The sequence below is a fragment of the Grammomys surdaster genome, unplaced genomic scaffold (assembly GCF_004785775.1).
Source record: "Grammomys surdaster isolate TR1022 unplaced genomic scaffold, NIH_TR_1.0 126271, whole genome shotgun sequence".
Classification (NCBI taxonomy): Eukaryota; Metazoa; Chordata; class Mammalia; order Rodentia; family Muridae; genus Grammomys; species Grammomys surdaster.
In genome coordinates, this window is record NW_021621071.1 from 8,207,009 (window position 1) to 8,220,295 (window position 13,287).

Genomic DNA, 13,287 nt, shown 5'->3' on the forward strand with positions numbered 1-13,287 from the left:
CTCTCTCTCTCTCTCTCTCTCTCTCTCTCTCTCTCTCTCTCTCTCTCTCTTTCTCTTTCTCTTGTTGACATTCAAGAGTTTTTAATTCACTCAAGTGTTAACATCAGATTTGTCAGGTATATCACAAATAGTCATAGATTACAACTAAATCCTGTAACTCAGCGTGGACTTGAACCTATGGCTATGAGCTTCCAGGGAATGTGGATACATAAAAAAGTACGACACGTAATTTATATGTGGTCCTGGGGAAACCAAACAGGGCCTTGCACATCCCAGGCAGATACACACTGCACATAGACACTGGGGAACTAATGCTAAAGTTATTCAAACCTAGACATGACTTCTCAAAAGGATTTACCAGACAGAAATGCCTGCCCAGCACCGATGAGGTTCTCAGGGCTGAGGCCCGAACACACACAAAACTTTATCCAGTTGCATCTAGTTAATCGGCCCCAAAGCCACACATCAAGTCAATCTTCAGCAGGTGCCCGTGCAGATCCTTTTCTCAATCAAGGAGTTACTCAGAATCACTCATCGGTTCAAGTACAACCCGCAGCTCGAGAAAGCAGCGTCTTAAAAAGCCACTTCCTCCTCTTTAACGCCATGTCTCCTGTTTACTGGTCAGCTGCTTGTCTCTGCACGATAGTGCCTTGTGTATGCTTCCGTCCCTCCCTAAACTGACGCTCCCGAGTTCAGGGATTTAAGTTTCATGCAGTTCTGATGGTATGAGTGTCTGGCAATTGTAGAGCATGTGAAGGTCAGGGGAAACTCAATGCATGTCTGCTACAGAAACATACGTCTGCATAAAAGAAACCCAATATACATGATGAATATGTCTATAAGGAAAATACTGGCACAAAAGTTTCTGGAAATGTTCATATATTTCAAACATTCCAAACATACCAAATTCCAAAGAATCTGGCAAAACTCTACAACACCAAAACCAGGCTGTGCATAGGTTGTATGTGTCTCGTAGGCAGCAACTTCCTCTCTGATTTCACAATGACAAATGGGGACCACTTGCTTCAACACCTTTGTTTCAATACCAAAAAAACACGCAGAGTTTCCAAAATAACGTTCAGCTTTGGAAAACATCACTTTAAAGCACACAGCAAGCCCAGTAGGTGACTCTGTGACCAGACTGGAAATGTCACCAATAAACTGGGCTTTCCCAAGTGGAAGGGTCTGATGCTAAACAGAAACGGAAGCGTCTACCTGTGAGTAACATTTACATGTCAGCACAACTGACTTCAGGTGTGGATGACGCTGGCGATTCTTTCCATGGCATTCACATCCGGCGCACACTCTTCCCTGTGTGTCTTCTGAGGGATGGAATGCTCTCAGCGTCGTGCTGTTATTTATAAGTGTGGTAAAGTGAGTTAGGGCTGGGGCTTCAGACCAGTGGTAGAGTACTTGTTAGCTTGTCAGAGGCTCTAGGTGTAATGCTCGACACTGCTAAAAGGAAGAGGAGGAGGAGGAGGAAGAGGAGGAGGAGATGGAAGAGAAGGAGGAAGAAGTAGAGGAAGAGGAGGAGGAGGAGGAGGAAGAGGAGGAGAAGGAGGAGGAGAAAAAAGTAGAGAAGGAGGAAGGGTGGTCACCATTATGATCCCAAACATCAAATTACCCATGTGCTGGATTACAGGACTCTTTCAAAGCATTCAGTACAGATGGCTACCCCATGCTGACTCACTAAAAGCCCTTTCTGCACAGGCTGTACCAGTTCTCTTGCATATGGGCTTCCCTTGTATGAAATACTTCTTAATTTCCTTTTGATTTCTTCTTTTATTTATGGCTTATTTAGAAGCATCTGTCTCCAAGTGATTAGAAATTAGTTATCTCACTTTTTTATTATTCATTTTTATCATTACATTGATACTAATTTAATCCATGGGTGACCAGTAGTACACTGTGCATGGTGTGAGCCTTTCTAGGCTTTTAAAACAATAATAGTGTTTTAAAGGCTTATTTTTATATATGTATATGCACACACATGCGTACATGTGTGTGTGTGTGTGTGTGTGTGTGTGTGTGTGTGTGTGTGTTTGTGTCTGTGTTAGCAGTATGCCATGGGTACATAGGTATCTGGAGAGGCTAGAAAAGCCTCTTGGAGACCTCTTGGAGCTTGAGTCACAAGCAGCTGTGAATCACCCGTCATGGGTGCTGGAAGAGAAGCCAGTACTCTATACTGCTGAGCCATTTCTCCAGCCCCAGATTGTACTTTTTGGAAGTTATTTTATGCTCTAGAACATGGTCATTTTATGAACCTTGCAGACACTAAGTTTTACTTCAGTTTTTACTTCATTTAATGTCCCTTCTGTTCTACCCTTAACTCTCCTCAGCACCTCTGAGTCTCCCTTTCATGCCTTTGTCTCTGTGGGGTTATTTCTCTCTCTCTCTCTCTCTCTCTCTCTCTCTCTCTCTCTCTCTCTCTCACACACACACACACACAGACACACACACACACACACACACACACACACACTCGTGTGTGCGCTCGCATGCATACGACACCAGACACTCCCTCCACTCCTTCTGGCTCCATTCTCTCAGTTGTACCCATTACTCCTGTGTGTTCTTTCCTTTGTTAGAGTATACATTTCACAAAGCACAAATCATTGTTAATTTTGCTCATTCAAATATCCCAAGCGCCTACAGTAGCAGTGTCTAGCACACAATAGGTGTCCTGTGAATAGGTGTTAAATTAATTTGATTTACAAAATAACATGTGAGCTGAAATACTGCCAATTGTATTGTCATCATTTAACCAACACACTAATCACTAACACCAAATAAACTATAAAATCAAGATTCTACTCACGGTCTGCTTCATGGAATCCCTTTACTGGTTGCCGGTGCTTAGGGCTGGTGAAGATGCTGGAGTCCAAGATGGAGCAGCACCACACTGGCTGTGGAAAGATCAGTGTGTTCCGGACCTCATATTGTAGGATAGAAGCAGTCAGGGGAGAAACTGAACGTGGGAGGGTCTTGTGCCATGGAAATGTTCAGAGTGACAGGGAGTATCAAGGAAGCACAGCCTAGCTTAGGAAAAGGAGCTGTATGATCAAGTTTGCACACTCAGATGCTACAAATGACATAAGTACTTGTCCAGTTAGTATTTGTTGACCCTCTTCTTTGGGTAAAAGACCTTTTCTCCCTGCTAGGGTTATAACAGACAGCAAAATATAGTCATAAAGTGTAAAGCCCAGTGGAGAAGACAAACAATAAACAATCAACTAGAAATGCAATATAATCTAAACAGTAAATGCTTTAAGGAAAAATAAAGAAAGATCAGGAATGGGGTTGGGCTGTGTACTTCACACAAAGAGGTCAGGTCAATGATTCTTATGGAAATTATATTTGAGCAGAGACATCGACAAAAGACATAAACAAAAAACACACGAAGCCAATTCTTGAACGTTTTAAGAAGATTGTCAAAGACCATATAGGCAATGTTGTAGGACAGATATGAACTTTGTGTGCTACATGAAGATGAAGTGGCTGAACACTTGCATTAGGAAAATGATGGATTCTAATTTACTTTGCAGGACAATTCTAGTAGATTTGGGCAAACTGTACTGTTATGGTACAAGAAAGAAAGCAGTAAAACCAGTTAAGAGACCATACAATGGGCCGGAGAAATGGCTCAGCGGTTAAGAGCACTGACCACTCTTCCAGAGACACTGAGTTCAATTCCCAGCAACCACATGGTGGCTCACAACCATCTGTAATGGGATCTGATGCCCTCTTCTGGTGTGTCTGAAGACGCATACATAAAATAAATAAATAAATCTGAGAGAGAGGGAGGGAGGTGAGGGAGGGAAAGAGAGAATTCAATACAAAGAATAAGAGGGTGTGTCCACAGTAAGGGTGGTGAGACATGGACCTGGTAGTGATGACCCTTGTGAGGTGCCCTTGAGCATGACCTGGCCATTGTTGAACTGTCAGCAGTTGTGACTACCCACACGGGACCTGTGTCAATATAGACACATCAACTTTCAATCACAGAGTAGGGAGGGGTTTACAAGACTCCACCTTTCCCCAAGGAGTTCTGAGTAGTTAAGAGAGAGATTTTTTTTTTTTTACTTCAGTGAGATAGCGACTCATGACTTGCTCATTTTCTTGTAAGCAACTGCAATTAAACTTTTTTTTTTCCCAACCTCCACTTGGGTGATGTCATTTCTTTGTTTCTGTCATTGGTGTGCTACCTCAGGTGGGTAGACATTTATTCAAATATCTAAGTTTATACAATAAATATGGTTGCTGATGAGCTTGGTAGCAGATGTCGAGGAAAGGAATCTTAAAAAGTTTCCAAGTTGGGCCCGAGCAATAGATCAGTGGTGGATCAATTCTCTGACATAGGATGTTCCAGGACTGGGCCACGTAAGCTGAAATTAACCCTTTCTCTCCCTCCACCAGCTGTGTCCAGCTGTGCCATGCACATGGCATGTTGTAAGTTCAATGAAGGCAAGAATGACGAGGTGTAAAGATTGTTCCAGAATTTATGATGTGATAATATTTATTGTCGTACTATTGTATTGTACTTACTCCAAGAGAACACCCGTATCTGGCTAGGTGGATTGAGTGATCAAGAAATAGAACTAGAATCCCAGGTTCTGGAGCCCAGGAATCTGGAGAGACAATGCTGGGACAGTCACTAAAGATTATCTCTTTGGAGAATCTGAAGTAAAACACAGCAAATAGGTCACATAGAAGTTGGCAAAACTGGGCCTATAGCTGTGGTGTTTACGGCTCATCTCTACTTAGAAGTAAGGTGTGCTGTTCTGTGTTTAAAAAAACCAAAACCAAACAAACAAAAACAAACACACAAAAAACAAACAAACAAACAAACAAACAAACAAAAAACAAAACAGGTACTTACCATGGTGGTTTTCAGGGGACTTGGTGTCAAAGAATGGTGCCACATTTTCGGATGCTCTGAACTCCACTGGCACCATCTAGCTTAATCTGGTTCTCCTTGCAGTAGGTCAACAACACCCAGTGGCTAGCTAGAAAGTGAGAACAAAGTTGCCATTTCAGCATGGAGGTGTTGTTTTGCTTTGGATGTTTCTTCTACTTGCTGCTTGTTCTGGTTTCGTTTCTGTTGCTGTGACAAAATACCCTGGCAAAACTCAGGAGGGAGGAAGGGGTTTATTGTAGTTCACCATTCCAGGTTATCATCCATAATTAAAGGGAAATCACTCGGACGGGAGACTAGGATTTCAGAGGACGTCACATCCGAAGTCAAATGAGAAAGGAATAAACACATGCTCACTTGGTTGTGCTCAGCTCAGCTTCTCCACTCTTTAAGAACCTCTGCCTAGGAAATGGTGCTGCCCACAGTGGGCTTGGTCTCCCAGATCACTTAATTAAGATAATCCCCACAGATATGTCCACAGGCCAATCCAATATGGATAATCCCCCATTGAGACTGTCTTTCCAGTCATTCTAGGATGTGTTGACCAGACGAAGCTAACCTTCACCTCATCACTGATCTCACTCACATCTAGCTGCCTTCCTCCTCTTCTTTCTCTTCAGATCTGTCTTTCTGTCACACAGTAAGGCAGAGAAAAGCAGTGATTTGCATCCACGGATCTGAAGCCACTTCTTCAATGGTGTTAGATGTTAATGCTGCTCTGTAGATTCACAAAATCTCCCAGTGACCTTGAGGGAAGTGAGTGCTTCATTTCTTTCAAGTCCAACTTTACTTGCCCTAAAAGATCATAGCCTTCTGCATCAGTTACAGTGATTAAATCAGTCAATACATGTAAAACTCTCAAACCAGTGTTGAGCACACGGCTAACATAAACAGATGCTTATGTATTAGTATCGGTACTTTTCAGTTTTGATTTTTTAATATTCTACAAAAGAGACAATGGGCAAGTCACGGAGCTACCTTTAAAAAGTTCCAAGTAAAGATATGTGCAGTTAAACCAGAGGAGGGAACGATGTCTACGATAATATCCAAGGAGTGATTTTTAAGAATGTGTCTTAGAAGGCTATTAACCTTTGTCACTGAGAAGGGTGGGCAGTCTGAGCAGAGATGGACATTTAAGAGATGTGTCACTCAGCAAGATGATCTTGGGAGGTGCTTGGAAGAAATAGTCTTTGGAGGAAGAACAGGTGATCAGCGTTATAATCATATATTAGCATAGTGGGACCACTCCCCGTGACGGCATTGCGTGGTAGGGATGTGATCGGCTATTTTCCAGTATTCAAACCTGATTCTTTGAAACAGTCTCTCAGTTCTTATTGTAGGGGATGTGAGTCGAAAGTGCTGTCACTTGACACTTTGACAAAATACCCAGTGGTTTACTCATACTGGGCTGCTATTTTTGCTGTCACTTCAGATGGGAGTTTTCACTATCCACTTCTCTTAAGGAAACGCAGAGAAAACAACACTTGCTCCTCTTGAAGACATTGCATTTCTTACGCTGCTTATTCTTCATCCGCCCAGATTCCATTTTCTGGTGGAAATATTTACAAAATTTGACAACGATAAGTGGCAAATATTGACTATACATGGTGGCTTTGCCCTAAATTCTTAACCTTTCTTAAAAATTGTAGTTTTCTCTGTTCATGCAGTGACAAACAGCTTTGAAACATCATCTCTCAGGATTTTAACACTGAGGTGCTTTGGTGCGTTTATTAACATATTGATGTATTGGTTTGAGAAGTGTGCTGTCTCAATACTTGTAAATCAGTTGTAGCTTTTGCTACAGAAGCCCGCCAGCAACCAGTGGAAGGATGTTCTACCTACATCCAACTGCATCTTAACTTTAAACCAGTGATGCCTGACTCCCACATTCCCACTTCCACCCACACAAAATGCTGTAGCAATTATTTACTAAGGCTCAGACCTCAGTATTTTTAGTCCTTTCAAAAATTCTCCACCACTCTCCAGTGCCATTCTACAGTGACAGTACTGTTCACATCCTCTCCCCTGCTAGGCTGTCCAGGTGTCCTTCATTCCCAAAGACATTGTGCCTTTGGGTCTAAAAAGCTTGGACCTTGTACTTTTTTCGTCTTGGCTAACTTCTCCTGATCCCTGGTGGGCTTGCAAATTCCCCCAATAAATGGGGAATATTTTCCCTCGTTTCTTTCTGGATCTACTCTAGTGGTCCTTCAAGGACTTAGATTCTAAGTGGCTCATTCAGATCTGAAGAGTTGGTCTCCTCTGGGCTGCTGTAACTGTTGACTCACCCCTCCAGTTGGTTGTTGGACTCCAGTAACACAAACCACAGTCTATTTGCTAAGGTTGACATAGAGGCATTCACTGACTGAGCCTATATATAGAACGATGAAAAGCTCCCATAAGTAAATATTGGTGCCTCTAGTGTATTGAGTATGCCTATACTTTTACTGTTCTCAGGAATTCGAGATAGTTGAGAATTTTATTATACATTCTTAGGACTCTGATGAATGCGGCAGTTGAAACTGAAAGACACCTCCCATCTTGATGCCCTTCTGGTGTTCAGGGTTCTACTCACATAATCTTCTTTCGGCTTCACTGAGTTTGAGCTTTTTAGGTGCCTGTTGTAACCAATAACTACATGTCTGATGGTAGGCTCCAGAGTACTTCCAAGTACAATGTCAAAGCCTGGAGCCTGACTACGTGGGTTTGAGTCCTGGCTGTCCTTTGCTCAGCTGGGATAATGACTAAACCTTTCTGTACCTCACATTCATTCATTGTAATAGTTCGGTATTGGGAGTGGGGTATCTCTAACTCTTCCCTACTCTTGGGACTCTTCTCCTCCTCATCCAGCCTTAATTGAGGATTTGTGCCTAGTTTTATGGCATCTTGTTACGCCAAGTTCAGTTGATATCCCTGGGAGGCTTGCTCTTATCTGAAAGGAAACAGAGGAACAGTGGATCCGGGGGAGAGGAGAGGGGAGGGGAGACTAGGAGGAGTTGAGGCTTCTTTTGGGATGTATTGTATGAGAGAAGAATAAATAAAAAGAAGAAAGAATAAAATAGGTTAATTTACAGAAAGCTCTTAGAACGGAGGTTGGTATGCAGCAGTAAGCACACATGAGTGTGGGCTACCTTCATCATCATCATCATCATCATCCCCATCCCCATCATCATCATCACCAGTACTATCATCATCTTTGTCATCATGTCTTGTGAAGGCAGAAGTCAGAAGTGATTGGATTAGATTGGATCCAGATGGAATTGGATTAGAAACCTTCTCGTGTGTACACGTCAACTCGCTCCTTGCTTTGTCCATGTGTCTTGAGTTGGGAGTGAAAAGACCCCTTCACTTTCTCCCTTAGGGATTCGAGGCCTCACTTCATCAAGTTCCTTTTGTTTGAAAATTGTCAGCAGTGTACCACGTGTACTTCCCAGAGGTGGAAGGCTCCAGAAACTTTAGCATGAGAAAGCCTGTATGCTGTTTTTGACAGCATCTTAAAAACCCTGAGTCCCCTGACAAAAGCTGTGCAGGGGAAGTATTAGCCTGCTTTGCTCTTATCCACTCTACACAGCCACATGGTGAGGAAAGACTCAAACGACCTGCGAGTGCAAGCTCACGCAGAGCTGGTTACGTCTCTCTCTCCCGGGCTCAGCTCCTGCGCATGCGTGCTCACCACAGCACCAGTCTCGTCCCTCTACACCCTTCTTGCCCTACTAAGGACTGAGGTAGAGTCTTGTAAAGCTGTAGAATATATCTGTAGGAGTAATTCTTCCACCGCAGCCTCTTTCCTCTGTTCCTCAGAAAAGCATGGGCCCCACTTTGCTCAGGAAGGGCAAAGCAGAGGTGAGAGGCAGATAAGAAAGGTGTTATATTTGGCATGACTGGTTTAATGTTAAGTTTGGGCCTAAATAGCCATTTAGGGTGATTTTTCAAAAAAAAATGTCCTTTGGGTATACTTTGCTGTGTCTGCATTCACATGTTCCTCTAAGTAATCAAGAGACTTAGACGGTAGAGTTTTCTTGGAGTATTACGCTTTTAGTTAAACTCAATTAAATTCAACATTTCTCCCCTGACCTTGAGTTGTGGCTTCATTTTGGGACTTGTGGATAAAACTAAGACAAGGCCAGGTTTCTCAAGAAGTTCTAAGGTCTGCCAGGAAGACAATCCAATGCTAACGCCACACCACAATGCACTCTGCAGTGGTCATAGCCATAGAGAACCCTGAGCCCACACAAGCCGGAGACATCATGGTCCATGTGGTTGGCTGGGGCCAGTGGGGTCTGAGGAAGTAGTTGGTAGGGAAGTATCTCTGATGGGAAAGTTGGAAATCTTCCTCTTTATGGAGAAGGAAGAGTAACTGCACCAAAACATAGAACAAGAGCTCAGGCTTAAAGAAAAATCAAGTCGAGTTTTTCCAACAAGCTGCTCTAAAAACAGCAGCTTGAAAGCGCTGCAGAGTGAGTGAGGAAACTCACTTGGGCAGTGTGCGCATAAGCTTTCCGCGGACTTGACACAAACTAGAGGTGTTTTTGAAGAGAGACCCATTATTGAGGAAATGCTCTCATCTGATTGGCGTGTGGGCAAGCAGATGTGCTTGTTCTTGACTTATGATTGGTTGATGTGAGAAGGCTCGGATCATTGTGGGTGGGGCCACTCCTTGCTAGTGTTGACCGGTTTATGAGAAAGCAGGCTGAGCAAGCCTTCGGGAGCAAGCCAGTAAGCAGCAACTCCCCATGGCCTCTGCATCAGCTCCTGCCTCCCGGTTCCTGTCCTGTTTGAGTTCCTGTTCTGACCTTCCTCCATTGATGGACTGTGATTGGCGGGGGCGAGGGATGGGGGGGTAGTCGGGGATGGTGGGGGTGGGGGATGAGATGAAACAGACCTTTCAAATCGCTTTTGGTCATGGTATTTTGTCGCAGCAATAGAAACCCTAACCAAGACAGGACATGCATGATATAGACAGTTGAGTGACAAGATTTGAAAGAAGGCAAGCTGTCTCCACAGAAAGATAAACTCATTAGCCACTAAATTTGGTCTTTGTGATTAAAAACCACCTCTGTAGATGATCTTTTCTAGCCAAGATTCACTAACAGAACTTCGTGGGAGATTCCTAGAACTATGAAGATCCAGTTCTTACAAGTAAGTCAGTGTGCGTGGATCCATTATCCAGCCAGAAACATAAACCAGTGGCTGGAGAGAAGTTCTCGACACGTCCTTCTTTATCTTCCACACCCATTTCCTTGCCAGGTTTTCCCAGTTCCCCAGTGACCCTTCTGTCTTATGTTCCAGCATCTACAAGCAAGGCTACCAACCCCAGTGCTCTTCCAGCTTCCCCCAAATCAGTACTCCAGACTCTACCACACAGTGCATGTCACCCTTGCCTCAGGGTTCTCTAGTGGCTCTCGGCTGCCCCTCAAACTCTTTCTAAACCTTGTCCATAGTCCACAGGGCTCGGCATGCCCAGGTCCATGAGGGCAGGGCTTCTCATCTCCATAAAAATAATCAAGATAATTCTGCAAGACACACCCACAGCCCAACCTGATCTAGGCAATCCTTTACCGAGACTCCTTCTGTAAGTGTTCCTAGACTATAGCAAGTTGACCATGAAAACTGATCACAGTCAGTCCTATTTTTCAGCTGAGCCTTTGGGGGATCTACAAGACAGTATTTCATCTTCATTGTCTCATCAAAAATATTTTCTCACCACTTGGATGATAGAAAATAATGCACAAAGTGTTAATAGCCAGGCAGCTAAGGCTGGTTTCCCCTTGGTTTGTGTACTGTTCCTGCATTAGGAATGAATCAGTCAAATAGGCAGTAATGAGAATTTACATCAGTTTCTGAGAAGACGGACGTATTATCTTTTTTCTTATCTCCATTTTGCAGACAGGGAAATAGAGCTACAGAGCAGGTAGCAACGTTAACCTAGAGACTGGGGATGTGGCTCTATGGTAGAGCGACTTCCCTAACATGCTTAACACACAGGACAGTGCTGCAAGGAAGCTTCTATCTGCACTGTCAGCAGAAACCATTCTGCTCGGCTGCCCTCAGATGGGGCCTTAAAAAGAGCAGGAGGCTTTGTTCGCCTTCATGCTTGGTCCTTTGGCTTTGATGAGCACCTTTGTTCTTAACTGCCACCACCCCTTTGGGTTTTGGAGGCATGGTTTCCCTGTGTAGCCCCGGCTGTCCTGGAACTAACTTTGTAGACCAGGCTGGCCTCCAACTCACAGAGATCTGCTGCCTCAGCTGGGATTTAAGGAGTGCCACATTCAGCTCTTAACTGCCTCTTATCTCAAAATCTGTGTTTTATTACTTCCTATTATGCTTTTTTTTGTCTATGAGGCACAATTAGTCTGACCACATGGTCCATTTTACTTCACCATCTGTTTAACATTTACTTGGTGTATTACTCAGAGGTAGGGTTTTCTAAAGAAATAGAACCAGTGTGTTGTTGTTGGTGGTGGTGGTGGTGATGGTGGTGTGTGTGTGTGTGTGTGTGTGTGTGTGTTGTAACAAATTTGTTTTAAGGAACTGAATTAGGGGGTTGTGGAGGCTTGGTGCATCCAGGCTAAACAGGAAGGCTGGTGGATTGGAGACACACAAGAGACATGTAATTGAAACCCACAAGCAATCTGCTGGAGAATCACGAGTTAATGCCTGCAGGCTTCTTAAGAGTTTCTACTCACAACCCTTTTAGTATGAAAATGTTTTATGAATATTTAGATAGATAAGTATACACACAGGTAATATTGATAATATGCATTTGATTACAGAGAAATCTATTTTAAAACAATTCCTGAGTGTGCAAGTAAGTTTTATGTTCATTGAAAATGAAATAAAATTTACACACTAGTGAGCAGAAATGTTTGTATATTTTATATAAGGAAATCTTGGCTGAATACGTGATGCTACAGAACACAGAGCATCTTCAATGTTTTTCAAAGTGGACTGATATTTAGATTTTATAACAGTCAGTATTGGGAACATTGCTTTGTATAAAATGCTCAGTACAAACATAGCAGAAGCATATTTGGGGTCCCTTTAGAAACTGTCGGAAATTCTGTCTTAATCTGAGTCAAAATTCATTTAATAGCTTTTAAAAGGTCACACAGCAATTTTTAGAATGAAACATTTGAACACAATAAAACTCAATGACATTCAAATTTGATACTGATATGTTGAAGAATTTAATATTGACATATTCAAAATCTTTTGTTTTCTCTAATCAAATCATAGTTTTCTTAGGGACTCATAAAAGAACTATATAAGTATATACAGTAAAAAAAAAATAGTGGAATTTATTTTATTACCTGGGATAATCTGGAAACAAGTGTCTGTTTGGATTCAAGTCCTGCTCCATGAGATAAATTTATAACCTCATATCATTACTGCAGTGAACCTATGGCAAGACAGGTCATAGGCCCTAGTAATCAACCTACTGCTATTATTACATTGTCAAGTGGACATAGTATTATACAGAGTCCTAATGACTTCTTGTTAAACCTGTAGATCAATGGATCCCCCAGCCCTCATCTGAGGAGCTTCTACTTGTATAGATCGTGATTAACACAAGGACCCACAAATGCCCAAGGCACAGAGAATAAGGAACTGTAGAATGCTTAGTCCTAAAGGAACACACACACACACACACACACACACACACACACACTCCTGAAGCTCAGGGATCATTTCGGAAGAGTTGGGAGAAAGAGTGTAAGAGCCAGAGGAAGTGGGTATCTAAAGGAAACATTATCTCCTGGACACAACAAGCAGCTGCACATGCTAACTCATAGTGGTTGAACAGTATTCACAAACCTTCCGAAAGCCCCAGCTAGACCAAATCCCAGCGTAGAAAGGGCAGGATCAGAGCACACAATCCTACTCCTAGCCATGGAGCTATTGACAACTGTTAGCTGCTGGGAGAGGGGGAGAGAGTTTTTCTGAGAATGTAGTCCCTGGTAGGTTGGGTACTATCTCTCCACTGGGAGGTCACACAGCCAAGAATATTTGGCTGCACAAACCGGTATTGAAGGATAAAGAAGGAAAGGAGAGGAGAGGAGGGGAGGAGAGGGGAAGGGAGGGGAGAAGAGGAGACACAATATTGAGTGTGAGTAGAAAGGAAGGATGGATCTTATACAAGTTGAATGAGTTGAGGAGTTTTATACGAGTAAAGCACATTGAAACTGTCAAAGAATTAATAAAAAAACTAAAATAAATAAATAAATAAATAAATCGGGAGGGAGCTTTTTAGCTCTGAGAAGCAGATGCCAGTAGAAAAGGACGTGGCCCCTATCGTGGTTACATCACCCAAACAACTTGCTGAGAGGAAGTGTTGCCACTAACGAGTCGTATAGAATAGGACCATAGTCTCATGT

At 42.9% G+C, this 13,287-nt stretch overlaps 1 long non-coding RNA gene across 2 annotated transcripts in view; it reads right to left on the reverse strand.

The window, feature by feature from the left end:
* Positions 1 to 862: 862 nt before the first annotated feature.
* LOC114613727 overlaps positions 863 to 13,287 on the reverse strand; it is a 34,562-nt gene continuing 22,137 nt past the window's right edge. Inside the window, exons 3-6 of one of the 2 annotated variants that reach the window (XR_003710221.1) lie at positions 5,502 to 6,464; positions 4,880 to 5,006; positions 2,819 to 2,906; positions 863 to 1,452 (exon numbers count right to left, since the gene is read on the reverse strand). This is a non-coding gene — a long non-coding RNA (uncharacterized LOC114613727). The remainder of the gene's footprint in view (positions 1,453 to 2,818; positions 2,907 to 4,879; positions 5,007 to 5,501; positions 6,465 to 13,287) is intronic. The other variant, XR_003710220.1, reaches the window with a different exon arrangement.